This window comes from Saccopteryx leptura, chromosome 7 (assembly GCF_036850995.1).
Source record: "Saccopteryx leptura isolate mSacLep1 chromosome 7, mSacLep1_pri_phased_curated, whole genome shotgun sequence".
NCBI classification, from domain to species: Eukaryota; Metazoa; Chordata; class Mammalia; order Chiroptera; family Emballonuridae; genus Saccopteryx; species Saccopteryx leptura.
In genome coordinates, this window is record NC_089509.1 from 74,426,358 (window position 1) to 74,453,563 (window position 27,206).

At 41.0% G+C, this 27,206-nt stretch overlaps 1 protein-coding gene across 8 annotated transcripts in view; it reads left to right on the top strand.

The window, feature by feature from the left end:
- Positions 1-6,996: 6,996 nt before the first annotated feature.
- Positions 6,997-27,206, top strand: part of GULP1 (GULP PTB domain containing engulfment adaptor 1) — a 268,873-nt gene continuing 248,663 nt past the window's right edge. For 2 of the 8 annotated variants that reach the window (XM_066345633.1, XM_066345632.1), the window contains exon 1: positions 7,008-7,431. The gene's annotated coding sequence lies outside the window, so the exon portion shown is untranslated. Of the gene's footprint in view, positions 7,432-7,887; positions 8,009-25,516; positions 25,591-27,206 lie in introns of those variants that run through there. The other 6 variants (XM_066345631.1, XM_066345636.1, XM_066345634.1 and 3 more) reach the window with 5 other exon arrangements.

Below are 27,206 nucleotides of genomic sequence, written 5' to 3' on the forward strand. Positions count from 1 at the left end.
ATGTGTACAGATGGTCACAGTTTATTTCTAATAGCAAAAAAGTAGTTAATAAACTGGTAGAGGAAAAGTAAATGTTATACTGATATATTTTTATAAAATAGAAAGTATGTATAGTATATTTCCTTGTGGAAAAAGAGAAAGAAAAATGTAAACTGCTGTAGGTACTGGGCAGTGCCTTTTCTCTACTCCTGATTTCCATGCTAAACTATTTTTTCTGGGTCTTTACTCATTTGCCTATGCAGAGGCATATGAGTAAATATTAGTTTAGGGATGGAGAAGCAGATGGTCTCTTCTCCTGTGTGCCCTGACCTGGAACAAACTCGGAATTTCCAAATGTCAGGCTGACGCTCTACCACTGAACCAATCTATGAGTTGCGACATATTTGATAACAATTAGGAATAAACCTTGGAAGAATTACTAGGTATGCACCGTCTTCCTTCTCCTCCCCCTCCTCCTCTTTGTTACTCCGCCCCCCTTCTCCTGTCCCCTCCTTTTCTTTCTAAATAATGGATCTCAGGAAACAAACTTTAACTCCTTTTTCAAATACACTGTGGCCTGGGATGTGAGGACAGGAACCACATGACTGAGACTGCTATTTCAGTTGTTCATTTTTAGATCTATGTATAGCCAGTAGTCACCGCCGTCATGGCCATGCACATGCAGGTTCACATTATGTTTGGGCAGATGGTAAAGAAACAGTGGAGCCAAAAAATGGTGGGCCATTCCTTTATTAAATTCTTGCACTGGCTGATGAGCAAACACACCAGGCTCCCAAAGTCACTGACTCATTCTCCAGTTCCACATCCGGGAGAACCTTCTCTGGTTTCTCCTAGAATCAAAGGTCCCACCAGTCTCAGCAGAACTTGCAAAAGCCCCTCAGCTCTCGTTCCCCATCTGCACCCCTTCTCTCTCTCTGCACATGGCTTCTTCTTCAGCACTCTGCATTCCCTCTGCTATCACTCTGCAAACATGGCTTCCCTCTGCCTCTTCTCCTTCTCTTCTCTCCTTTTTAAAACTTTCTGATCTGAAAACCTCTCCTCCAGCAAATATTAGCAAGACAATGGCCTTTCCCAAACAAGAAGGTAATTTGCAATTTCAGAGACAAATACCTGGCGTTGCCCAGCCCTCAATACAAATTATAAGCGAGCAAACATAAAAATCATATTTTCTAAACTTATTTGACCACAATCTACTAATTCAAACCAGATCTCTGTAAATAAGATAGGTAATATATTAGCTACTATTTTTAACTTCTGTTATATTTCTCAATTTATTCCAAACCCAGGCATAAGGAAGAAATGTTATTTATTGGACAGTCTCTCAGAGACTTCAACAATACTTGCAGGGTCAAGCAAACATTAGCAACAAGTACTCTGGGTGGTGGGAATGAAACTTATATTAATTTCCTTCTTCTAATTCTGCTTTAAGATTTTTTTTTGCAATGAGTATGTTCTTAATCAAGAAGACCAAAGTAAAATTAGAGATAAAAGGAAGGTAGAAAGTAAATGTAGCACTTACTAACTTTGGAATCCAATCCCCTTAGAAACCCTAATGGCCTAGTGCAGTGGTCCCCAACCTTTTTTGGGCTACAGACCGGTTTTATGTCAGAAAATATTTTCACGGACCAGCCTTTATGGTGGGATGGATAAATGTATCACGTGACTGAGACAAGCGTCAAGAGTGAGTCTTAGACGGATGTTACAGAGGGAATCTGGTCATTTTTAAAAAATAAAACATCATTCAGACTTAAATATAAATAAAACAAAAATAATGTAAGTTATTTATTCTTTCTCTGCGGACCGGTACCAAATGGCCCGTGGACCCGTACCGGTCTGCAGCCTAGGGGTTGGGGATCACTGGCCTAGTGGATGCTAGGCCATTGTTGCACATAACAAAAAAATAAACAAACAAAAAAATGCCCCTTTTAACTCACACAATTGAAAATTTGAATTCCTTCTTAGTTTTTATAACATTTTTTAAAAAATCATCAAATATTTTAAATAATGAGTTTGCAATAATATAGATCTAAACAACCTGCATGTTTGTATGTTTTTGTGTGTTTTTGAAAAAATCAGCAATAAAATTGTTTCTCTTAACATAAATAACAATTGTTGTCTGTTTTAGTCAAGGTTGTTTTAGTCAAGTAAGATAAATTTCTGTTTTGAGCCAGAAAATTAATATGAAAAATATTGGAAAGTGAATAAATGTTTTCAAATTCTTTCAGATAGATACCCTAAAAAGATGTTACTGGGTCATATGGTAACTTTATTCTTAAATTTATTTTATTTATTTATTTTTTTAAATGAGAGACAGAGAGGCAGAGACAGACTCCCACATGTGTTCTGACTAGGATCCACCTGGCAAGCCCCCTACCAGGCCATGCTCTGCCCATCTGGGTCGCTGCTCGTTGCTTGGCAACTGAGCTATTTTAGCATCTGAAGTGAGGCCATGGAGCCATCCAAAGCACCCAGGGGGGAGGGGTGGAAAAGATGATCTCTTCTTCTGTGTGCCCTGACTGGGATTTGAACCCGAAACTTCCACATGCCAGGTTGACACTCTACCACTGAGCCAATCTATTCTTAAATTTTTGAGGAATCTCCATACTGTTTTCCATAGTGGCTGTACTAGTTTACATTCCCATCAATAGTGAATTGGGGGTTTCTTTGTCTCCGCAATCTCTTTAGCACTTGTTGTCTTGTTGATGATAGTTATTCTAACAGATGTGAAGTGGTATCTAATTATAGTTTCAATTTGCATTTTCTTAATAGTTAGTGAAATTAGGCCTGTGGTGACGCAGTGGATAAAAGCATGGACCTGAAATGCTGAGGTCGCCAGTTTAAAACCCTGGGCTTGCCTGGTCAAGGCACATATGGGAGTTGATGCTTCATGCTCCTCTCCCCTTCTCTCTCTTTCTCTCCTCTCTTCAAAATGAATAAAAAAATCTAAAAAAAAAAAAATTAGTGAAATTAAGCATCTTTTCATATATCTGCTGGCCATTTCTATGTATTCTTGGGAGAAGTGTCTATTCAAGTTGTTTATTTTTTAATTGGACTGTTTGCTCTTTTTGTTGTTGAGTTGTATGAGTTCTTTATATATTTTGGATATTAACCGCTATTGAAGGTTTTATTTGGAAATATCTTCTCCCATTTGTTTAATTGCTTTTTGTTTTGTCAGTGGATTTCTTTTGCTGTGCAGAGCTCTTCAATTTGATACAGTCCCATTTGTTTATTTTTTTCCTTTACTTCCCTTGCCTTTGGAGTCAAATTCATAAAATCTTCTCTAAGACCAAGGTCCATAAGTTTAGTATCTATGTTCTAATCTATGTAATTTATTTTTGCAGGTCTTATATTTAGGTCTTAATTTATTTTGAATTAATTTTTGTATATGAGGATAGACAGTAGTCTAGATATATTGTTTTGCTTGTGGCTTTCCAATTTTCCCAGCACCTTTTATTGAAGAGGCTTTCTTTCTTTTTTTCTTTTTTTTAATTTAAATTTATTTTATTTTATTTTTTATTTATTCATTTTAGAGAGGAGAGGGAGAGACAGAGAGAGAGAGAGGGAGAGAGGGGAGAGAAGCTGGAAGGATCAACTCCCATATGTGCCTTGACCAGGCAAGCCCAGGGTTTCAAACCAGCGACCTCAGCATTTCTAGGTTGATGCTTTATCCACTGCGCCACCACAGGTCAGGCTTGAAGAGGCTTTCTTTATTTCATTGTATGTTTTTGTATCCTTCGATAAATGATTAGATAAAGAAGAAGTGGTACGTATACACAATGAAATACTACTCAGCCATAAGAAAAGATAAAATATTGCCATTTGTGGCAATGTGGATGAACTTTGAGAATATCATGCTTAGTGAAGTAAGTCAGACAGAAAAGTTAAGAACCAAATGATTTCACTCATATGTGGGATATAAAATTGAAAGCAACAAATGAACAAATAAAAAAAAAACAAAACATACACACAGACAACAGTATGGTGGTTACCAGAAGGAAGGGAGTTGGGAGGATAGTAAAGGGCAAAGGGGGTCAATTACATGGTGCCTCATTTAGATACGGGTGATGGACACACAATGCAATATGAAGATCATATATTATAGAAATGTACACTTGAAACCTATATAATCTTATTAACCAATGTCACCCCAATTAATTTAATTAAAAAAAAGGAAATTAGTTGACATGATAAAAAGTATTTGAAGGCTGCCAAGTCTCTTGAGTCCCTATGCACCTATGATGAATGAAGAATTTTTAAATAGAAATCTGAGCATTTGCTATGGGTAGAATAAGGCATATTTTAATGGTTGTTTCCGCCAGGGCCTCTGTGGCATGCTATAAATCTAATTTTAAATTTAGTTCTGACATCCTTGATATTTGTACCTTGTAAGTTATTTCATAGAGTAGTTCATATCAGAAATCAGTTCATAAAAATTACAGAATAGTAAGTTATACAAAAATGGATAATCGTTAGCACTGTATGCGATGATTTGGAAACATATAATTATAGGTACAGTATTTATGCATCCCCATTCATTCATCCATGAGGGATGTATTTTATAATTATAACTCTTTCTCTTTTTGGCAACTTCTGAATCTTATGGAAAGAGAGAAAATAACTTAAAGAGAAAGCTATGAAATAACTTCAAGAAATTATTTTAGTGGCCATTCAGAAGGAGATTGGAGTAGTAGAGAACCCTTACTTAGAAAGAGGGTATAGGGATTTATCTTGGAGAACCAGGTAGTTGCATAAAAGTCCAAATGATCTTCAACATTAAGTAAGGTTGAGAAAGGGTTTAGAAGAACTTTCCTTTAAAGATATCAAAGACAAATGAATAAGAAATAAATATGCTGTGAGATTTTCCACTAATTCACTCTCTGTAGACTGATTTATTCTTAGGCTCTGAACTTGTTCATTCTACTGAAGATTAATCTAGTGTTTTTCAAAGTAAGATCAACAGATCCTAGTGGTTTGTTGATGTATCTTTGGGAGTTTAGAGTTCTCTATCATATTTATTTACCTATTTAATGGAGAAGAGTGAAATCTATCAGGATTTGTTTAATATTATTTTTAAAAATCCACATATTTATAATTAGATAATTATTCCTAACTTCTGAATATTGGGCTACCATTTGATTTATTTTATAATCACATTGATACCAAGTGATCACTTAAATGGCATGATTTATTTTTGGTAGTTGTTTGTAAATTAATTCTTTAAAGGTGTTAACTAAAGAAGAGGTTCAGGCTGTAGTAAAGAACAAAAGACGTGCAAATTCAGATAGCAGCCTTAACTCCGCTCTGGAAAGAACAAAGGAAAGCAGGGCTATGAGCGTGAAAACCACACAATATCATTCTTCCAGGCAAATGAAGGATTGCTGGCTAGGTTAACAAGGATTAGTCAGTTCTAACATGCAAAAGAGGGAGGCAAAAACTACAAGGAAAGGAGTAAAGTCCATATATGTTCATTTAGCAGTTGTTCCAGGATACTTATGGCTGACCTTGAGCTGAGGTTAGCAACAGGCTTAGCAACCTGATAGCAGCTCTGAGAACTGAGTCACAAGATGTGCATAGACCCCACTTCCTTAACAGTCTCCAGACTCTCTTAGCAATACCTATTCCATTTCATTTTCTCCATTATCAAAGGTTATGCAAAGAAAAAGCAGCTAGTCTTCTCCTCAGATTAATGATTTCTATGTAACTATATTACTCTGTGCTTGACTGTTGTGATCAAGGGAAAAACATAGATAAAAGAGGACTCTGCACAAGTAGGAAGAAGCCTGATTTCTGGTCCTACCTTGAACACCCCCTAATTATAAGATTTGGGAAAATCAATTAAGTTGGACTTCTGTTGACCTGTATTTAACATAAGTTTGGCTAGAGCTGGGTGATTCCTAAACTTAGTTTTTATTTCAAACACTGTGGTGCTGTTATCTTCTTTAATGGGAAAAGCATAGGGGAGAAGAAAATTGATCCAGTTGACGAGGTCTTGGAGGTAATTTCTGCTACCACTTTCTTCTAATTTACAAAGATAGTGGGATGTAGGAACCAAATATTTATTGAGTACCTTCTCTGGGCCTGACACTATTCCAGATCCTATAAATGTGACAGTGACTCTGTGAGTTCCATTATATAATTCCTTTTGGCAGTTGTAATTGCATTGAGTGTCCTAGGGCACGGAATGACAAAGTATCGAGTCTGGAAAGGAATCTGGCTTGTCTGATTCTAACCACTGTAACACATTCTATTTGCTAGCTTTGTAAAATGCGTTTATTCCCCTTTATCCATCTATTTTTACATTCAATTCAAAATCTAGTACACTAAATTCTGAGCAGTGTCTCAAAAAACTTGGGTAAGTTCCTCTCACCCTCTAAGAATGGCTTTTATGAGGATACTCCTCCTTGCCCCTCTTCCCATACAGAAATTTACCAGGGTTTTGTTGCGTTTTGCTTCCAGCTTACAGAGAAGTCCAAAATTGTGAGGTAAATATCTGAATGGAGCAAATGAGCATGATCTGTGGTTGGGGCAGTTTTCATTAAAAAAAAAAGACATAACAAAGTGCAGAGATTTAGGCTGTGTTTAAAGAAATGAGAAAAAATAAATAAAGGGAAAAGGTCTGTAAAGGTGCCCTCGGAGCAGCAGTTAACAACTGTATTGATGCTTTCTTGATCAAGGCTGTAAAAAAAGGCATGTTCTCATTGTGTTTGTGTGCTTCTTTTGACACTTTTTTCTTATTAACAGCAGAGGTATTTTTTTAAATTGTGCATAGAAATAAGGAAAGGCGAATAGTACGGATCCAGGGCTTTAGGGAGGAGGTTCAGAGGAAACTCGGCGGGGGACCAGGAATGGGGGTGAGGGGAACTGTGTTTCTGCTTGGGTTCGGGCAAAAACAGGGTAAGTAAGGTAAGGTCTCGCCTTCTGCAGTCGGCTTTCTCTCACATTCCACTCCCCGCCCCTTCAGCCCGGCGTGCAAACGCCAGAGAGCCCAGAGGGCCCATAGGAAGCGACCATCAGAGACTGAAGAAAGTCAGCGAGCTTGAGCACTGGCGTCAGGAGTCGAAGTGTCCTAGGAGACCGCCAGAAGTGCGCCAGCCGTAGTCTGGGAGAGTTCCCTTCTGGCCGAGAGGGGGAGCCCCGTGTTCCCAGCCCGGAGCGACCCGGAGTCCCGAGCCTCCAGCCCCAGCCGCCGCCAGCGCCAGTTTTGGCTTCAACCGATTAGGAAGAGGAGGGAGAGCGCAGAGAGCGCGAAGAGGGAGGGGACCGGAGCCGGAGGGTCCCAAGTCCAGCACTGCATTGACGTGCAGAAACTTTCCTCCTCGGCCACGGAAACGTAGCCGCGGCTGTGCTGAAGCGGGGATCGCCCGGCTCCGAAGATGCAGCAGCTCTCCACGCCCCTGCCCCGAGCCTGACCCGACTGCGTCCGTCAGTGAGGTACGGAGAGACGGCGATTTATCGGGGTCTTCCCTGGCTGCCCGGCAGCGTGCAAGCTCTTTGAAACTGACCTCCCGAGAGGTGGCGGGCGGTGGGCTGCCCCGGACGCTGGTGCCCGGGAGGGAGGGCGCGGGGTGCGCGCCGCCGGGCAGGTTGCAAGAATTAGGACAGTGAGAGGCTCCGGGTGTCGTCCGGCAGGAAAGGAGGCTAAGACCTGTTGACGACTGCAATGGCAGTGTTTCAGAGAGGGTGATGGAGCCTCACGAGGTCGGGGACGCAGCGTTTCCCGACTCCTGGAGCCTCCTCTAGCCCTTTGTGGTAACTTTGGTTGGGCTGGCCGGGCCGGTGGGCCGGAACTGGTGTGTTTGTGGGGGTGTTCGTAGGTCAGTACCGCTGAGGGTGCGTGGACCCGACGGGACAGAGCAGGCGAGTCATCGCCTGGCCACAGCGAAGCGACCCAGGAGTGAAACTTCTCCCAGCGTAACCTCCCTTTTGTTGGCTCCGGGAGCGTGTGCATGGGGGCGGGGAGGCGCGGAGCTCCGAGGCACGGCCGAGGATTCTTTAGAGCCGAGAGCTGGTAGGGCCCACACTCAGGGGCGGCGCCCACATGGTCCCCTTTGGCTGGGTGGGTCGAGTAGCTCCTTCTGGCGGGCGCAGCATTAGAGAGGCGCGCCGCTCGGAGAGGTGATGAGACCTTGGGCTCTTGGTCCCTCAGCCCAGCTCCCTCGCCCAGGTTCTCCTCCTCGGGGGCTGACTCACTACACGAACAGAGCCCAGCGCGATTGGTTCTTCCCGGTGGCTCCAGGGGCCGCCGTGCTGACTTCCTTGCGTGCGGGAGGGAACTCCAGGCAGGCTGGTTTTCTTGGAATGTGTTTACAATGTTGAATGGGACTTGGAACAGGAAGCTGGACGCTGCAGCTGGAGCTAGCGTACCAGGGTAGCGTAAAGATGTAGCTGGTGTTGGTCTTGGCGAGTCCACTTAGTACGTTGGACAAATACCGAGTAAATGCAGGCTGGCGGTCAAGGTACCCTTTCTTGGGTTCTGGCAGTTTTTCTCAACTGAGCTCGCCTTACTTTGACTTTCTATTAGACATTTACATGCACCGTTACAGCCTGCAAGCTTGACAAAGTATAATGCAACCAGTTAGGTAGGATTGAAGAAATTCATTTGGGTACCTGCTTTTTTTTTTAAAAAAAAAAAAAAAGACGTTGCATCAACTTGAGAATAAAAGTTCTGGAAAGTGTTTTAGTTATGACACCATTTGTTAATTTATAGGATTAGTTAGAGAATGGCGATGCTGATGATTTTCTATCTGATACCAAATGGGTGATTAAGTTAAGAGGCGGTAATGAGACAATGAGCGTTGGGAGGTCAGAAACCCTGAGAGAAGTTGGAAAATTTTCAGATTTGCAAACCGCCCCGTTTCTCTGCCAGTCTTTGCCTTCTTCCCCCACAAAAGCTAGAAACCCCATCAATTGGGAGGGGGCAGTCTCTGGCGACTACTAGCCTTGCTGAAAACAGACCACAGGCTTAAGGTACTGCCCCATTGCATAATTAAAAGGTCTCCGCGAGCTGTCCAGGAGTGTTTTCCAAGTTTTTACGACTGACAAGGAAAGAAGAGAGGAACCTGGCAGGCAGCCAAACTAGACTGAGCTCAGTAGCCAGGCATGAAAGAGACGGGGGAAGTTGTGGGGGATAATTGGAAAGGAGCTGTTGTTGGTTGTACTTCGGTTTAAACGAGGGGTTTCTTTTGCCATGAGAATTTTTTTGGTGGCTAAAATCAGCCTTCTTGGCAAAATGTAAACAAAATATGGAGTGCAGTGTGATATGACGCAGGAGCATGAAAGTAGTGCTGTAGAAGTAAAGTATGATCCGTTCTTTATGTTCTTTATCAGTGTTGAGGTGGAACAGATGAGGGCCTGATGCTGCTTGTGCTGATCATATTTTGCAGATGCCCACATTATGTTGCTATTTGTCTCCTTAGCTTGGACTAGGCTTGCTGCAACTTCAGTCCCGTGACCTTGATCTTCTTTGTTTTCATAGCCTGTAAGATTTGAAGACTTGGGCTTGGAGCAGATGGTTTTCCACCTAAATTGAATTATTCAATTAGGTATTCTCAAATGGCACATATTTAAGTCATAGAATTAAGGTGAAAAACATATCCAGCATGTCTTTCTTATGTTTGTCAAAAGTGATCCTGATAAATAGATCTTGCTTCTTCACCTGAAGGAGTAGAATTTGTGTGATCTTAGTATTTCACATACCATTTGCCCGATATTAAAGGCCGTGCTGCTTTTGAGTTCTTATCTGCAATTCAAGTCCTTCTTTTATGTATTAAAATAGTTTATTTGTCTATTTTTCCCCCCTCAGGGACATAGGTCCACTATTGTGAGTTTGGGGGTTGAATGGTTAAAAAAACACTAATGTGGTTTGTATTTCCTCTGGATTGATGAGTTTAGATTGTGAATATTACTCTGCTCTTTGTGACTGACTTTTATGAAACACCCTTTGGCAAAGTGTTTTTTCCCTATGATTTTAGTTTTTCCACTTGCAAAGTAAAGAAATTTCCTTGACAATTACAAGTTTAGTGTGAACATTAAAGAGATGAAATTATGTTAATAGGTTTTTAGACACAAAGGTCATAGAGTTTCTGACCCAGTTGATTCACTTGAGATAATAGGGGTAAAATAGTAATATTTATATCTAGAACACGCATACTACATGGACATATTTTTATTTAATTTATAGAAATTACTGCTTTTGCATTTTAATCATAGCTCTAACTTGATCAAACTAAAGTTTAATCAAATTTAAATTTTTGAGACTATTGGGTGAGATTTTGTCGTTGTTAGAGCGGAATCATTCTCTCAAACACAAAAGAACAATCAGCAAATTCATTTATTTTTGTTTCAGTTTATATTTATACTCAGTAGCAATTGTTTTTTGAGTTGAGCTCCCATTTGTCTTTTCGGAAAGTTGCAGAATCTGGCTCCCTTCTTGGAAATAACAGAGAGACTAAAATATATTTATGATGTACAAACTTTCTTTTCCCAGTGGCCACAACGACTTCCTTAAGAGTTTAGATGGTAGATTTATGAGCCATTTATTAATTGATTCAACCAGTATTAATTGCATACCTTTTATATGCCAAAAACCATTAGCCTTGAATTCAACTCTCAGCACTGTACTTCTGAGCACTGTGATTTTGTGCATGCTATTTTACTTCTTAAACATTTTACCAACATATAAATTGTCTGTATTGCTGTCTATAATGCAAGAACTTGTTAATTGTTAATCCATGTGTGATAAAAGTGAAATATTTCATTTTTAGTTACCATGTCAGTAAACTACCTATATTTATAGCCCAATGTACTGTGCTATACTCATGGATGTTTAATTTAACTTTTTCTCAGGTGATAAGTTAATGTAGTAGAGAAAAAAAAAAGACAATAAATATTAGTATTAAATATTAGTAGCATTAAGTATAGTAGTATCCCCTTATCTGTAGGGCATATGTTCAAAAATCCCTGCCTGAATCCATGTCTAGTACTGAACCCAGTATACACTGTTTATTTCCTATACATACATACTTATGACAAAGTTATTATATTAGGCACAGTAAGAGGTTAACAACAATAACTACTAATAAAATAGAACAGTTACAGTATACTGTAATAAAAGTTATGTAATTATGGCCTCCCTTTCTCAAAATGTCTGGAATTTTCCATTTAATATTTTCTGACTGTGGTTGACCGAGGTAACTGAAACAGTAAAAGCTAAACTGCATATATGGGAGACCATTGTACAGGTAACTTGTTTAAAGAATAAAATATTTTGGTAAAATACTTAATCATAACTTTTATTTTTAGACTATATGTTGTCATTAATAGTGAATCTATAAAAAGTTGGTAGGAGTATGTGGGAAACAGTAATTTATTATGGTCATATTAACAAAATGGCGCTGTATTTGAATAATCAAAGAGAGAGTGAATGTTCCAGGATGTATTGGGGTTATCTTAATGTAAGGTATCCAGTTTTGCCTTTAATTTAATTATTTCAATTGATTAATTTTATTTTATTAATTTATTTTTAAGTAAGAGAGGAGGAGGATAGTGCCCCTACCGGGGTCCACTGGGGAAACCCATCTGGAGCCAGATGCTTGAGTACTGAACTATTATTTTAGTGCCTGAGGCTGACGCACTCCAACTGGAGCTATCCTCAGTGTCCGGGGCCATGCTCCAACCTATTGAGCCATAGGCTGCAGGAGGAGAAGAGAGAGAGAGAAGGGGGAGAGGAAAGGGAAGAGAAGCAGATTGCCACCTCTCCTGTGTTCCCTGACCAGGAATCGACCTGGAACCTTCATACACTGGGCCGATATTCTATCCACTGAGCCACCACTGGCCAGGGCCTTGCTTTTAACTTTAAATTAAAAAATTTTAAAGTCTTAATCTCCATTGCTGAATATTAGATAATTGTTATTTAAATTTCACTTAGAACTCTTTGTGATTCATTCTACAAAATTGCAATTTGTTTTCTAAAACTTCTTAAGAAAAAAAGTTACTTTAGTTGAATGTAATAATCAATTCAGAAGTAGTTACGGGGGGGCTAACTGCATGGCTGCCATGAGCCCTGGTCTCTAAAACTATTAGAGGCTGGTGGATATAACAGTGTTTGCCTTTAAGGCATTTAGAGATTGGGAAACTTAAACTTGTTCCTATGGGAGATTAAGTATGTTCATATTGTAAGAGGAAGAATGGTATAAACTTTGAACAGAGAAATTGCATTGCTTCCAAACAGTGGAGATATGAAATTGAAATTAGACCTTTATTTTTATAGGTAATGGTTAAAAGTCATTATTCTAAAGTTAGGCTTAGAAAACAGTGTTTATACCTTTTTAAAGCTCTGTTAATTGCTAGTTTTATGCTAAACTGTTTTGAGCCACCCTAATGATGCTTACAGTGCATGATTATTTTCACTGGAAAACAGTCAACTCATATATTGTGCAGGAGAAAAAGTGCTAATTTTCTGTTTTCATTGAACTGATGTAACTGTAAATTTGAATCAGTCTCATTCAATATTGTGTACTTCAGAATAGTTTTGGAAAGGCTACTCCAGTTGGCTCACATAATTTGAATAAGTGAGTTAATTTATATAAGAATTGTGATTTACATTGCAAAGATTATGCATTTTCTTAGAGTTGTGAATGCCACTGTATAGTTTCTGGGGTGCACCTGATACGGTGTATCTAGATAACAGTTGCTGCCTTTATTTCGTGTTTGTTATTTGTTATTAACATTGTACCTACACATTGTCTTCATCATGTGCCTTCTAAAGAGGAAGTTCAAAATATAACTTAGAAACTTACATGATTTAGGTGACTCGTCCTCTCCTCCATTTTTTCTTTTGCTCTTTGTCTTTATATATACACTGCTCACAAAAATTAAGGGATCAGGAACATACAGATACTCCAGTACTTTCAGCCTTTTGTATAGTGCATTTTCTTTTTTTTTTTTTTTTTAACAGAGACAGAGAGAGAGTCAGAGAGAGGGAGGATAGATAGGGACAGACAGACAGACAGAAACGGAGAGAGATGAGAAGCATCAATCATTAGTTTTTCGATGTGACACCTTAGTTTTTCATTGATTGCTTTCTCATATGTACCTTGACTGTGGGGCTACAGCAGATTGAGTAACCCCTTGCTTGAGCCAGCGATTTTGGGTCCAAGCTGGTGAGCTTTGCTCAAACCAGATAAGCCCGCACTCAAGCTGGCGACCTCAGGGGTCTCGAACCTGGGTCCTCCGCATCTCAGTCTAACACTCTATCCACTGCGCCACTGCCTGGTCAGGCTGTAGACTGAGTAACCCCTTGCTTGAGCCAGCAACCTTGGGTCCAAGCTGGTGAGCCTTGCTCAAACCAGATGAGCCCACGCTCAAGCTGGCAACCTTGGGGTCTCAAACCTGGGTCCTCCACATCCCAGTCCGACGCTCTATCCACTGCACCACCGCCTGGTTAGGCTGTATAGTGCATTTTTACCAATGAAATAAAAGTTGGTTTTGTATCTTATTTGCATGATTGAACAACTTTCTTTGACTTGTTGTTTTCTTTTCTGATGTTCTTGTTTAATGAAAAAAATCAAATGTTTTTTTTTATTGCTTCATATTCATTTTGAAATACCCCCTAATTCTTGTGAGCAGTCTATATTCCTTTAATGTTTCTCTATTTGTTCTAGGTATATTTTTTATAGGGAATAAATAACTTCAATTAACTGATATTTCTGAGCCAATGTTAACCATTAATTTAAATATTATTGTTGCTAGAGATTTGTTTTTCAAATTATAGAGGACTTTTTAGGCTTTTATTTATACTTGTAAAGGTCAAGAAAAGTAGTGAGAAAGATCTGTTACCCACATTCTTGGTTAGTGGCTCTGGTGGTGACCTAATTCTGGAGGTATGGAGGAAAAACAAACTTTCCTCTGCACTCAAGGTTCTCCTGGCTGGTCTAATAATCAAGTAGACATGAGATAGATTGGCAAGAGAAAATAGCCAAGTTTAATACATACATATGTATGGGAACCCCACATACATGAGAGAGCCAGAGACCTTAAAGATATTCAGAGATAGAAAGAGAACATGAGTATGTAAGGACATTCTGAGCTGAGGATGAGGTAAGGTGCCTTTGGGGCTTGAAAGGTTCATTGCAGGATGATACAAAGAGCAGATGCTTGGTAAATAGAAGTTTGTCCTGCCCTACAGAAAGGTCAAAGGAAATTATCTCTGGTAATATCATCTCTTATAGGCAAGACCCTTCTTGATAAAGAGCTCTTCTTGATAAAGAGAGGGGTAGAAGATTCTCTTGAGCCTGAAGCTGAAATTGGCCTTAGCTTATACTACAGAAGCACATCTGGAAGTGACCAGCTCTGAACCTTCATAGATACCTTTTCTTCTTTCTTTCGTTCTTTCTCTTTCTTTCTTTCTTTCTTTCTTTCTTTCTTTCTTTCTTTCTTTCTTTCTTTCTTTCTTTCTTTCTTTCTTTCTTTTTTTACAGAGACAGAGAGAGGGATAGATAGGGACAGACAGACAGACAGGAACAGAGAGAGATGAGAAGCATCAATCATTAGTTTTTCGTTGTGACACCTTAGTTCATTGATATGCTTTCTCATACATGCCTTGACTGGGGGGCTAGAGCAGACCAAGTAACCCCTTGCTTGATTTGAGCCAGCGACCTTGGATCCAAGCTGGTGAGCTTTGCTCAAACCAGATGAGCCTGCGCTCAAGCTGACGAACTCGGGGTCTCGAACCTGGGTCCTTTGCATCCCAGTCCGATGCTCTATCCACTGTGCCACCTCCTGGTCAGGCCCTTTCTGCTTTCTTTAAGTAGAACATAGGCAAATATAAATACAACTGGTAAGTTTATAAGGTACTATGAAGTAACAAGTGTGTGGAAATGTAGTGTTTTCCTGATAGTGTATAGCTTTTTCTTATAATTGTAAGATGTTATTGTTGACCCGATTCCTGAAACTCCAACCACAAGTCCTCCAAGAATTTCAGAGAACTTAAACTTTGCCAGAACTGTCAACAAACAGATTGATGATTTGGGCTCAGTCTTTAGTCTACTCTCTTGTAGAAATGATGATAGTCATTTAACTGAAACACAGTTAGTTGACGGGGTTAATAGAAGAAAATATAGTGTATAAATAACCCATAAACTGAATTCTTAAGGAGTTGGCTATATAACATTTTAAAATAGTTATGTAATATTTTATCAAATGATAACTAAGTTCTCTTTTTCAGTTTGTATTTAAATGAGGCAATATTGGTTTTAGATGGCATTTTAATGAAAAAGAAAAGCAAATAGAACCATTTGTACTGTGGTAGCAAATATCAAGATTTGGGGTAATTAAAAGTTGATAATGGAGGAAAAAAAGTGATTTTAGCCTCTTGATTTCTCTTCTAGCTGTTTATAACCATCAAGAAAATGCCATCTTTTTAAAGTAAAATTTTAAAGGCAAGTAGGTTCATTTACTGAAATTTCTGGTTGATAAGTACTGTTCTAAGAGTTTTATTTAAGAAGACAATCTTTTAAAAAGTGTCTTGTAAAGGTCAAGGTGCATGCTATTCTCTGTAACCTGTTTAATTAATTTTCTGCCCTTGAGGAACTCCATGGTCAATATGGAATTTTAGCTGATGGTGTAACTTGGCTGCTACCTCCTGGAGGATCTGCACTATTACTGAATAATAAAAGTCTCTAAGATAAATGCCGATCATTGCTGACAGTACATATAAATATAGAGAAAGTTTGGCTTATTGTAACAGACAACTGCGTAACTGAATTAATCTCAGTTGAGTATGGTTAGTAAATGGATGCTGCTTATGTGGCAAAGACTAGCAAAATACAGCTGGGAGAATTGTTAAGGAGTCACATTCAAGTAATGAATTGTCTTTGACATTCTCTAAATGTCATCTGAAATGGCAAAAGTCCATTGACATCTCAGAGTAGGTATTGTTTTGAAATTTTGCGAATTATTTCTGTTTTACTGCATTTATTGTGGATATATGGAAGAAAAGACCTTTACAATTGTTAACAACAAGTTAATAAAAACTATTTTGTTGCTAATAATGTCTTTACTCCTTTTTATTTATTTATTTTTTTTATTTTGACAGAGACAGAGAGAGAGAGAGAGACAGATAGGGACAGACAGACAGGAAGGGAGAGATAAGAAGCATCAATTCTTCCTTGTGGCATCTTAGTTGTTCGTTGATTGCTTGTTCATTGACTGGTTTCTCATATATGCCTTGACCGGGGAGCTACAGCAGAGCGAGTGACCCTTTGCTCAAGCCAGCGATCTTGAGCTCAGGCCAGTGACCTTGGGCACATGTCTACGATCCCATGCTCAAGCCAGTGACTCTGCGCTCAAGCTGGTGAGCCCGCACTCAAGCCGGCGACCTCAGGGTTTCGAACCTGGGTCTTCCAGGTCCTAGTCCCTGATGCTCTATCCACTGTGCCACCACCTGGTCAGGTGTCTTTATTCCTTTTTAAGGGAAGAACCACTACTAAATTTATAACATCTGAATTGTCATAGGCTCAGTTGCTTAAATTAAGTAGACTAGTATAATGCTAGTGGTTGTGCCATGCAAACAGTAAAGTGTCCTTGGTGCGTCTCTGCAACTGGATGAGATCAGCTTTCCGGTGCAGGCAGGCCTCTACTGAAGCTGCCTCCCAGCCCCATCAGGGTCTCTCATACTGCCCAAAAGTGGCATGTCCATCCGTCAAGGGAGCTGGTGCCCCCCTTGGTTGTACCGCTTAATGATCTGTCCATAATAGATAGCCCAGCTGTCTGTGCAAATCACATTACAGGCAACTAGGCATACAGCTCTGTATTAATGGACCTCAGTGCCCTTCCATAAACACTGTCCATTGCCACGGCCCTATCCGAACCCCTCAGCAAGCTTACAGGGCCTGGTGGGGTCAAACACATTCAAGGCCTGTGCCGCCTTGATAGTTCTTTTATCTGTTGCTGGTGCTGCTGCTGCAAAAAGCACCTATTATCTTCTAATACCAACACCTGCTGCACATTAGAAGGTTATCAATTGATTGTCAATTTCACATGGGGCCTCAGGCCTCCGACTCATCCCTGTTTGGTGGGTCTCTTGGCTTTCCCCCTATTTGAACTGTAACAGTGGGTCTTGGGGAGGATCCTTCTCTCCCACAGCTGTCTCCAACAAGTAATCCTGCAAACATGCAACCTGAACACCAGCCATTTTCGTGGCAGCTGCTGGGGCCACCCACTTTTTCAGCGGCTGGATCTTCTGTTCCAGCTTAAGCTGCTGCCAAAGCTCTAAAAAGACTTTATTAGACCTGCCATCCAATTTCTCCTTATCTGCTCCAGCTGCAATCAACCCGACCCACATCTGTGTTTGGGTAACCTTTACAGGCCCGTTTCCTTTGTTAGTTGGTGGGTGGGGGCAGCATGGGCAGCAGCCCTCACTGCTTTATGATCCCAGGCTGCTTCCAGCTTCCCCAAATCTGCTACCATCTCATAACTGTGTGGATTGGCTGCCCACATAGGGGTCCAAGATAGCAATTAGTGACTCAAAAAGGGCTGATGGGGCGCTGTAGAGAATGAAGTCCCTCATCCCTGCCTTAAACCCTTCCTTATCTGGCCCATGGGACCTCAGATTAAAAGCAGCATTCTTCATACCTAGTTCCCGGAGAACCTTTACTTGCTCACTATAGCAATGTCACCTACTCACTGTTCCAGGCAAGTCTCTGGCATTCTGCCAGACTATATGAATGACGGTCATCACCCATTCTAATAGGGTATGGTTTCCTGGGTTGTCATGGAAGTTCTGAAAATGTTGCCCTAAGGAGGAGTGTGTGGTAATGGTGGCCTGTTTTCCCGTCACTGTTCTGGAGAGCATAATGCCATCCATCCCTATGTCCCACATCTGCAGCAACCAGGCTGCCAGGGGTTTGGTGGATTTCTGCCTGAATTGTGTCCCCAACTCCATTAGCTCTGCTTGGTATAGGGCTGGACCACAGAGCACTTCACTACCTGCAGAGGGGGCTGTGCCTGCGCCTGAGGAACTCTTGGCTGGGTTTTTACCTTCTGGGTGACCACTGGCTGGGCTCTGAGTCCGTAGATGGCAGCTTCAGCCTGAGCTTCCTCCTCCTCAGAATAGTTGGAAATGTCTGCTCCCACTGGCTCAAAGCCACTTTGCTGGCAGAGATGCTCCTTTTGGGGTGACACTTTGAATCTGAGATTCCAGCTCTTGAAGCTGCAGTTATTTCTCCACCAATGTTTGATGCCAGCATTCTGCTTCTGGGGAAAACTGGAGCTCACAAACCTGTAACTTTTTCTCCAGAGATTGCTCCAGTTCCAGGTTCCATTGGTGCTCAGCCTGCATCTCACACTGCAGCTTTTGAGAGTGGTCGGTCTCCTTCTTCAGCACTTGCTACAGATCAAGCTGTTGCTGGTTCTCAGCCTGTAGCCTTGTTGGGCGGATAAAATGTATTATGCTCACTTTGTTAAAGATAACACAAGGAGGCAGTCGCCCAGGTGATATTAATGTGTGTTGGAGATCGTTGTAACCTGGGGCTTGGTTTTGGGATTAAGCCTTTCCCACCCTTTTTGCTGTAGGGCGGTACAATCCAATCATGCCTCAGAGAAGTGACTTTGTATTAGAGACTACCCTATTTTGTATATTGGATTAAAGGTTGTGAAGCTACACTATAAAATGGGGGCAGAACGGGACTTGGCGCTTGGTTCCTGAGATTAGCATGAGAGAGCAGAGAAAGTAGAGCCAGCAGCAGAAGGCGGCCACGTGGAGGAGGCCAGGAAAAGCAGCCAAGATGGTGGAGTGCTGAGTGAGATGCCAGTTTGTGTAGAGTTTGTATCTGGGATAAGGAAGCAGATGGGGAACTGAGGAGAAGAAGGCTGGTGAGCTAGAAACCTTTGATTCTAGGAAACTCGGATAAATCAGTGGCTTTATGAGCACTGAATGTGACTGGGTTTTGGAGCCCAGTGTGTGTTTTTACTTGCCCGCCGGGTGCAAGGTAGGATTAAAGGCTATGGCCCATCAGCTTTTGGCTCCATGGTTTCTTTACCAACTGTCCGAATCCAATGCGAACCTGCATGGGCCGGGCTGCTGTGATGGTAGCCTTGGCCGTAACTGCTGGCTTTACAAGCCTGACCTGCAGTTCTCACACCTGCAACTCTTTCTCCAGTGACCATTCCAGCTCATGCCATTGTTGCTGCTTGGTCTGGAGCTTTTGACCTCGGGCAGCTTTTTGCACAGAGCTCTTGGTTTCCTCTTCTAGGGTTGTGAAAAACACCCACACCACGGCCCCCAAAAGGAGAACCATGGGGAACCATGCACTGGAGAGCAATGACCACTTCTCTACCACACTCTTCAAGGGTGTTGGTGGCTCCATACTAATCTCATCTGAACTCTGCTCGCTGTGCCAGATGTAGGGCTGGTGGTTGGGGCCATGTTGGTTTACATTGGATTTGGGCAGATGGTAGAGAAACTGTGGAGCTGGAGGACGGTGGACCATTCCATTTATTAGAGTCTTGCAACAGGGGATGAGCAATCAGGCAGGGCATACTGCTTCTTTCTCTCTCTCTCAGGACTCACATGCAAAACAAGCCAGGGGAAAAACCCCTTCTCCTGCAAACAATGGCCCCTCTGAATGGCAGCAGGCAGTTTGCAATTTACAGTCTGCTGCCCTGAGGGGAAGCTCCTGTAGCCTTATATAGACTATACGCATGCACATGGTCCTGCCCCATCCTCCTGCACCAGTCAGGCAAAGTACAAGCAAGCAAGCAAACCTAACACACTTGTTTGCCCAACAGCTAGGTGACTTATGATTAATTTGGAAATATGACATTTCTTATATGCAGATGAGGCTTTATGCAACAATGTTTTGTGACTGATAAATCTTTCTTTGGGACTCCTTTAGTCAATGTGATACGCTTTTTTTTTTTTTCTAAAGATGTCATAAAAATTGCAATCCCTCTCTCCTCATTTTGGAAAATGCAACTATGTTTAAACTATTGAGTCAACAAATACAGGAATTCTTATATGATTCTGTTGAATTTAATAAATATTTATTGAACACCAGTTATTTTTGTTTTGTAGCTACGTTCTTTTTAGTAGGAACAGAAACTTATCTCAAATTAATTTAAATTTACTTAAGTAAATTTCCATATAATTCTGTACCACAATGGAGAGTATGTTGAGGAAGTATGAGGAAGCTTATTCATCAGTGTGAAGGGAAGCAGTGTCTGGAAAGAGAGTGGAGGTGATTCCTGGACTAGGGATGAAGATGAGTTAGGCAGATAGTGAAGATGAGTTAGGGGACAGAGCAAGTGGGGAAGACAAGAATGTATGGAACCATGTACATTGTTTAACAGACAAACTTGTGAATTTTAGAACTGTAGAGATGTTTCTCCTTTCTGTCTTCGTGTTGATGATCATAATCATTGGTAATTGCATATAGGAGGAGTTTAAGAACTTCAGCTGTGTTATTTTTAAAAACTATCTTATTTTTATTTTTATTTTCTGTTTCTCCAGATCTAATTGGGGTGCAGTTGGAGTCACAAGTAGTTGGAGTGTGCTCTTTATTTCTTGAACTTGGATAGGAAACAATAACATCATTACTTCGATAAACACCTAATTAAATTTAGTATACAGTATCTTTAATTTTCAGTGTAGGAACAGACACACATGCATGCATGCTGTACTCTTAAAAGTACTTGTAACTTTCTAGAAGTTGCAGATGTTCGTTTTCATGTGTTATTGCTCTGGCTAACTTTTTTGGGCTACATATTTTGAAATATGTTTAGCACTAGTTTAAAAATGCACTAATAATTATACCTATTATTATTTTTTAAAAATTTATTTATTGATTTTAGAGAGAAAGAGAGAGATATCAATTTGTTGTTTCACTAATCCATGCATTTATTGGTTGATTCTTGTATGTGCCCCGACTGGGATTGAAACTAGGATGACACTCTAACCTACTTAGCTATAGATTATGTAGTTATATCTCAAATTGTTTTAAATACACACACACACACACACACACACACACACACACACACATATATTTTTTAATTTAGTGAGAAGAGGGAAGAGAGGCTGAGACAGAATCCCACATGCACCCTACCAGGATCCACACGGCAAGCCCACTAGGGGGTGATACTCTGCCCATCTGGAGTCCTTGCTCTGTTGTAACTGGAGCCATTTTTATAGAGCCTGAGCGGGAGGCCATGGAGCTGTCCTCAGTGCCTGGGGCCAGCTCGCTCTAATCAAGTCTTGGCTGCAGGAAGGAAGCAAGAGAGAGACAGAGAGAGATAGAGAGAGAGAAGCAAGAGAGGGAGGGGTGGAGAAGGAAATAGGAGCTTCTCCTGAGTGCCCTGACTGGGAATTGAACCCAGAACATCTACATGCTGGGCTGACACTCTACCACTGAGCCAACTGGCCATGGCCTTACATATATTTTAATAACTGTCAGTGGTTGGTTATTGAGGGGCACTTGTTCCTTGTTTCAGTCATAATTAATAATGAGAGGACAGGACTGGGGGTAGGTGGGGTAGTAAGAATTTCTTTATACTTATGAAGGGGACATTGCATGGGAAGGCATGTGTTGGCTCTTCATGTTGGTCCTTTCTGGAATAGATGCTTGGAATTGCTATAGGGTTTATCTTTTTTTTCACAAGGAGACCTATTAAGGGCAAAAATGTGTGCATTAATGATGGCATAAAAAGGGTGGAGAACCCAGGTACTTGATGGCATTGCTGGGTTCCTGGATCATCCTATCATACTTCTAAATTTATTGTTGAGTGAGATAATCAATTTCTTTACTTTCCAAACCAATTTGAACTAGAATTTTCAGTTATTTGAGAAAGCATATTAACTAAAACGGTTAAGTGGTATCTTAATTTGAAATAACAATTTTAGAAAATAATTTAGATTATTAAAGAAAATTTATAGACTGAGTTGTGTGTACTTTGAATATGATGAATGTTTTTATTCTATTAAAATATTTTATTACTCAAGTCACCAAATTTAATTGTTTTTAATACAGTAAATAAATTAATCATTGTAACCAAATTTATACTGAGGTGAATAAGTTCTATATATATCTCAGAAATACATTATTCAATAGAAATAAAACAAATATAAATTTGCTAATATAATCAACTCATATAATTACATTATTGTTTATTTGATTCTGAGGTGCCTTTAGTGTATTGGAGACATTAAACATAAATTAAGAAACATTAAAGGATTCTCAGTGCCTGGTCTGAGTAATTTAAAGCTTGGGGTCTGATAAGACTAGTTGTTATTTTTTATTTATTTATTTTTATTTTTTGGTATTTTTCTGAAGTTGGAAACTGGGAGGCAGTCAGGCTCCTGCATGTGCCCGACCAGGATCCACCCGGCATGCCCACCAGGGGGCAATGCTCTGCCCATCTGGTGCGTTACTCTGTTGCAACCAGAGCCATTCTAGCACCTGAGGCAAAGGCCATGGAGCCATCCTCAGAGCCCGGGCCAACTTTGCTCCAGTGGAGCCCTGGCTGTGGGAGGGGAAAAGAGAGATGGAGAGGAAGAAGAGGGGGAGGGGTGGAGAAGCAGATGGATGCTTCTGTGTGCCCTGGCCGGGAATCGAACCCGGGACTCCTGCACGCCAGGCCGATGCTCTAAAACTGAGCCAACCAGCCAGGGCAAGACTAGTTGCTATTTAAATATAAAAGATAAAGCAATCAGGGTACAATAAAAAAAGCTGTGAAGTACAGGTCCATTCACAGAGATATAGAAACTGCAGATATATAACAATATAACAAACTTATAAGAACTAGTTGTATAAAACTGTAGTTTGCTGAAACTATTAGCGATTTAATTATTTTCTGCTAGCTGTTCTTGAGTTCTATTTTTTTGATGATTTAGCATTATGCATATTGGTTTTTGTAATGTACTGTATGGAAGTATGGAGACAGTTGTGAGTCTTTGTCCTCTTGTTCGGAAGCTGGTAGAAATTACCTGAAGCTGAGAAGTGACAAAAAGCAGGAGTGAAATATTTTAGAGTATTAATGCTATCCTGCCTGGGAAATGGTTAACCTGTGGGTTAAGCAGGAGGTAGAAAAGCAAAACTGGAAACGATCTAACAGACTTAGTCAATAGACAGGTGACACAATAGGCAGGTGTGTTGGGAGTGAGGGGGTGTGAGAAACAGAAAGCTAAAGGTTGGGTAGGCACTGTAATGAAGAGGAACAGTTGGTGAAACTGGAGGTGGAATGTTACAGATGTTTAAAGCCTGCAGTAAAGCAGACTGATAACTGGTCATTTTGCCAAGAAAGAGCAAAGCTATTATATTAAGAACTGGTATTAATGTGGATGTTGAGAGCTCGGCAATTGGGTTGGATAGGGACGTAGGCAGCCCATAACTTGAATACCAGTGGAAGGTGCAAGAGACCTCGGAAACGTAGTTACTAATGGAGATATCCAAAGTAAGGAGATCTACATTACTGCCATTGAGTAATTGCATACTGTGATTGCATAAACATGCAGTAAATGTGCTTGAGATGCTTCCTCTATGAGATCATGACCTTTATTCAAAGTGAAGGGAGAGACTGGAAGAGTACAAAGTGCTGCAATTCTCAGAGATTATTGCTCTTTTAGAAGCTGTTCAGGGATTGTCCAGGCACATTCCATCCCGTTCCCCTAACATTAGGAGTGCCCTCTGGTGACCTTTTCCTGGTTTAAGAAGAAGACATTCTTGTGGGTGTTTGAATGTAAATAAATGCCTCTTGGTATGGAAACTATTATAAAGGGACTCTGCTTGTGTATTTTGGTAATTTTAATGGAAAATATAACTTGGTTTACAGCAGACATAAAATGAGGAAGAGGATTTAGATAATTCAAATTCCAACTTCCACGTGTGCTAAAATAATCAGATAAAGCGAAAGTAGTCCCCACCTTAAATTGTTTTTTTAGGATCTCTTGGAACCCGTACTCTCTTCTTAACCTATTTTCTTATACATCTGAGTCCACACATAAAAATGATTTTTTGAACGAGAAATGTAACAAGATGATGGAGTTAAGGATTTGCTGTATGGCCAGTAGCCACGGCCACCATTACAGCCACCTGGCCAGTGCAGGTTCGCATTTGATTCAAACAGACGGTAATGAAACAAAGGAGCCAAGAACTGGTGGCCATTAGCTTTAATCCTAGCTTGCACCTGGTGGGCAAGTAATAAACACAGTGGGAAAACACTTTCCTTTCCATTCTGGGCTCCCAAAGCCACTGACTTATCCGAGTTTCCTAGAATCAAAGGTTTCTAGCTCACCTCTGCACAAACTGGCTTTTCCTTCAGCAGTCCGCCATCTTGACTGCTTCTCCTCTCCTCCACGTAGCCTTTCTCTGCTCTCCTCCATGTGCTTGCTCCAGCTCCAGGGTCGGCATCTCATTTTCCCACATTTGATCCAGCTCCTTCCACTGCTCAGTTTGCAGGTCCTGGGCAGCCTCTTCCACAGAGTTCTTGGCTCCGTTGTTACATTACTGTCTGTCAGAATCAAATGCAAACCTGCATGGGCCAGGCGGCTGTGATGTTGGCCGTGGCTACTGGCTTTACATTTGCAACCGCAAAATATGGCACCTACAGAACATTTCAATGTGGAGAAATTTGGGAAATGCTATGGGAAAGAAGGATTTTGTAAGCTTTTCCTGAAGCAGGAATACAATTCTCATGTGAGTGGTGCCCTTCCTATCCTAGGAGGAAAAGAGCATTTTTATCTCCAAGAAAAAGGGATGTTATGAAAGACTCCAGATGAGTTATTGAAGACTCACTGAAAAATAGGTAAATTCGGACCTTTAACAGATGTTCCCATAATGTGTAGTCTTGTTTCTCATCATAAAACAGCTTCTGAACTTGTAAGAATTTTTATGAGTTTATTTGAGCCAAACTGTTGATGATTGCCAGGAAGCAAAGTCTCAACAAATTGAGAGAGTGCTCTGAAAAAGGGTGGTTTCACCATTTATTTTATACATCAGAATCAAAGGGAAAGAGGTAATGGGGTTACGTGAAGTGGATTGGTGGTAGATTAGGGAGAAGGGAGAAAGCAAAGTGGGGAAATCTCTGGGATTGGATAAAAGTGAAAATGTGTAAAGTTAATTAACATGATAATAACAGTGAAATGGTTTGTTAATCTTGCTCTGATGGGATGCCTGCCTTGAGGGGGCAGAAAAAAGATTACCCCTACATTTCAAAGGCATGTTATCAGGCACATTATTGTAGATGGAAAGGCAACAGACAGGCTTCAAAGCTAACATTGACCTTGTTCAGATAGAGAATAACTCCCTAGGACATGAGACTACCCACCACGAACTGCTTTTAGCTAAAAAGTTTCCATTTGAGACCATCCTATGTGTTTACTTTAAGTCCCAGAGTCTGTAAGGACACCATGTAGGCTTTCCCTGAGCTAGTCAGGTTCAGCATGTGGCCCCTTTTTCGTCCATACTAGTTTAGGGATCTTGGGGAGATTATTAAGCATCTCTAGAACTTTTTTTTTTCTTTACAGGAAAATGAAGATAATGACATGTACCTTATAGGTATCACTGAGAGGTGTAAAAGCAAGAATCTCCGTTGGAACCGGTAGATTTTCATGTCACTTTCTCCTGTGTGTCCTCCCTTGGCCCCGGGATTTTGCGAGTTCACAGTGTCTGTTCGGCTTGCAGAATTGGCAGCATCAGTTTTCCTTGTTCTTATCAGATTACCAGGAGGCTTCTGAGAACCAATACTGAAGTTTCTATTGTTACATTGTTATTTTTGAAAATTTTCCTTTGCACAGTCTGAATGCAATAGTATTTTTCTTTTTTAATCCTGTATATTTGGAGATGTAACATCAGAAACAGTCTCTTAGGGAGAATTTGTTACCTTCAGATTCCAACCCAATGTAAGAAAGAAACTCTGATAATGGATCAAGCCTGATTATTCAGCAGTGATAATAATTGGAATTTGAATGGGGTGATCAGACTCCTAGAATAACATTTGTAAAATAAGGGAAAGCCAGTAATTTAGGGCAAAGTGGATTAAAGTTACTGGGATTCCTACATACAATCATGTAGGCCTTCATTCATTCAAAATAGCTTTCAAACTCTATTCTTAAGTGCCAGCTAATGTGCTAGATTCCTCCACAGTATCCTAGTGTCAGAGAAGCATGGACTCATGTTGGACAAACATATGTGTTACAAGTGCTCGCTTGCACTTTGCCTGATTGGTGCATGAGCATGGGGCAGCACCTCATGTATTTAGTCTATGTAAGGCTGTGGGTGCTTGACTGCAGGGTGGAAAATTGCAGATTGTGGATTGCCTGCCGCCATCGGGAGGGGCCATTGTTTGCTGCAGAAGGGGTCTCCCCTCACCCCATTGGCTCATGACACCAGAGAAAGAAAAAAAAAAGAGAGAGAGAAAGAGAGGGAAGCTTGCTGGTTTGCTGTTTTGAGACTCTAATAAATGGAATGGCTCACTATTGGGCAGATAAAATATATTATGCTCACTTTGTTAAAGATGGCACTGCCCATGTGGAAGCCTGTCGCCCAGGTGATTGCTTGGGATGTGTGTGATTATGTTAATATGTGTTGGGGGAGGGCTTTCGCGCCAATAGGTTTTAAAAGGAAGAGAGATCACGTTGTTACAGGAGAAGAGTGATTACATTCTAGGAGGAGCCCATGCTGTAGCAGAGCAGAGAAAAGCCACGTGGAGGAGGCTAGGAGAAGCAGCCAAGATGGTGGAGTGCTGAGTGAGAAGCCAGTTTGAGCAGAGTTTGTGCAGAGGGGAGGAGATGGGGAACAGAGGTGAATAAGGCTGGTGACGTAGAAACCTTTGATCCTAGGAAAATAAGTCAGTAGCTTTGTGAGCACTGAATGAGTGGATTTTGGAACCCAGTGTGTGTTTTTACTTGCCCGCCGGGTGCAAGCTAGGATTAAAGGTAAACGGCCCACCAGTTTTGGCCCTGGCCAGTGGTAGAGCATCACCCAGTGTGTGTGGAAGTCCCGGGTTTGATTCCAGGTCAAGGCACATAGGAGTAGCAACCATCTGCTTCTCTACCTCCCCCCCGCCCTTCTCTCTCTCTCTCTCTCTCTCTCTCTTCCTCTCCCACAGCCATGGTTCAAATAGTTCGAGCAAGTTGGCCTCGGGCACAGAGGGTGGCTCAGTGGCCTTCCTCAGGTGCTGAAGTAGCTCGGTTGCTGAGTAACCAAACAGCAGCC